The 2,500-nt window shown below is 47.5% G+C and overlaps 1 pseudogene; it reads right to left on the bottom strand.

Annotated features, from left to right (window-relative positions):
- The window catches only part of LOC142919805 (28S ribosomal RNA), a 10,071-nt pseudogene that overhangs the window by 3,454 nt on the left and 4,117 nt on the right, over positions 1–2,500 (bottom strand).

Here is a 2,500-nt window from a genome sequence, read left to right as displayed (position 1 = left end):
GCCCAGGGAGGTAAGTACCTCATTATTCTCAAGGGGCCACTTTCCTCTTGCCCCAACCGGGAATCCAAAGAATGTGACCTTGCTAGCCTTCGTCAGCACTTTGACTTGATCACCAAGAGGGGTATAGTACGAAACTTTGTGCGAGGCAGCATCTGACAAGGTATTCTTTGAAAGCTCAAAACGGACGGTGACATCGATCACAACCGCCTCCTCATCTTTTGCAAACACGAGGTCAGGCTTTCTCATCTCTCCCGTCTCGGATATGAACCGTGGCTCTTTGTATACAGACCAGCCCAATCTAGCCGCTTCGTCTGCCAGAATGTTACTGATCTTGTTGTGTCGCGCAATTCTTGCTTTCTGTACTGCAGGACATTGACCGAGAATGTGCGAAAGGGACTCGAGTCTGGCAGAGCATTTCCTGCAGGAACGTAAGGCCCCATCTCTGCCTCTGTTCAAGCTTTCTCTTGTTGGGTAAATATTTGCCCTTAGTTGTAGTGCTGCGATAAAGAAGCATTGTTTAAAGCCGCACCATGGCCTCAACCAAGCATTACTGATTCTATCATGCGCAAAGTTTACAATGCCCCTTCCTTGAACCGGCTTTTCGCACCATCTCTGAAATTCATGCTCCCTCCAATCGCAGGGTCTCGGATATACAGGTTCTTTTGACACCGAGTCCCTGATAACGAATGCTGGGATTGCATCACTGTCACCCCCTGCTCGTACCCACAAATTACGGTATTCTTCCTCCATACCATGCGAGGACACAATATTACGGGTGATAGCATCGGACGAGTTTGCTATACGTTGCAGCCTTCTAACTTGAACCGAAGGGATTGTTTTTTCCAGTTTCAAGATGGCAAGGCCTCCGTCTCGGGCTCTGGCATATAACAGTCCATCACAAGTTGAAGCGGGAAGGTGGAGCCATCCTTTTACCGCCTTTCTAATCTCTTGGTCCAACCCACGGAGAGTTGATTGCTTGCAGTCCGAGTGGTCTGCAGGATATAACAATCTGGGTAGGGCATAGGCATTGAGTAGTTCAACCTTCTGAGTTGGCTTCAGAGGCGCCTCATCGATTTTCGAGATCCATGTCTTTAGCTGACAATGTAGATCAGGCTGTATAGTGCCAGTCCAAGGGCCAATTTTCAGACCAAGGTATTTCGTTGATTCATCAGGTTGGATCATATGGACATCTTTATTTTTGATAGTCCATGGGTCGCAGTTGTTCACCGTATATGAATCTTTGGTTGGGCTTATCATGAAGCCCTGGCACTTTCTGGCCTGAACCTCCAATCCCGATAGCCCACAAAATGATTCCAAGATCGCTAGATTGGCGGCCATACCAACCCAAGATTCGCTCACCAACACCAAATCATCAGCAAACGCAAGAGCTGTCACGTGGTCGGTATCAATGGAGTACCCAACTCCGTGTGACTCTAGGGTGCATATCAAAGGGTCCATGGCAAGATTGAAGAGCAGGGGTGACATGGGGTCACCCTGTTTGACACCAACACGTATGCTAATTTCTCGAGTCGACTCGCCATTGCTTTTGAACGAGGTCGTACACCGATCGTAGGCGTTCTGGATGATGCCCACCACGTGTTCATCTACTTTCTTGTGCCTTAACACCCATAAAATATGAGCATGCGAAACCGAGTCAAAAGCTTTCGCTATGTCGATGAACATGACAGCCAACGGCCTGTGCAATTTCTTAGCGTGTCTCATAAGGTCCTGTAGCACCTTAAGATTTTCAGAGCAGCCAGATGCCGCTATAAAACCACGCTGCCTTGGGTTTAAGGGACAAGCACGAGCAAGACGTGCAGTCATTATTCTGGAAAATAATCTCAGAATCATTGAACCAATCGTTATTGGTCTCCAGTTCCCCAATTCTTTCAGCTTTTCATCATCCATAACCTTAGGAATAAGAATCGTCCTATTCTTTTTCAACTCTTTGGGAATAATTCCTGTAATCATCCATGCATTAAATAGGGCTGTCAGTATCCGACCCTCGGGGTCGGCAGCACAGATTGCAGCCCTTGTTAGGCCATCTGGCCCAGCTGCTGACGTTTTTTTAATGGCCCGTATGGCAGTCTGAACTTCCTCCACCGAAATTAGGGGCTCAAAGTATTCGTTATTTGCAACACCTGATGACTTAAATTGGCCCAGGCCATTGAATGGCAACACCTTCTCCCATTTTTCGCAGTAAAAACGATATACATCTGCGTTCGGGATTCGGCATTCATGACGTTCAGTGCCATCCAGGACTAAGGACGCAAGAAGAGAGCGGTTCTTAAAGAAGAGCTTCTGGTGCTTCATGAAGCTTCCTCGTTTTTCCGCTCTCTTCTTCATCCAAGATCGTGTGGGTAATATCCTGGGTTTAATAATGTTGTTCTCGGGTTTTGAACGTTTGCCTTTGTTTTTCACCAATCTCATCGGACAAAGCATCAATGCTGTGGCAGTTTCTACGAGGGCATCATGTTGGCCCTCGCCGTTAAGCCAAGCC

Source organism: Petromyzon marinus, unplaced genomic scaffold (assembly GCF_048934315.1).
Source record: "Petromyzon marinus isolate PM22_M1 ecotype Great Lakes invasive population unplaced genomic scaffold, UKy_Petmar_22M1.pri1.0 PM_G_Scaffold_61, whole genome shotgun sequence".
NCBI lineage: Eukaryota > Metazoa > Chordata > Hyperoartia > Petromyzontiformes > Petromyzontidae > Petromyzon > Petromyzon marinus.
Note: the sequence above shows the minus strand (reverse complement) of the source record. Positions and strands in the feature narration are given on the sequence as shown.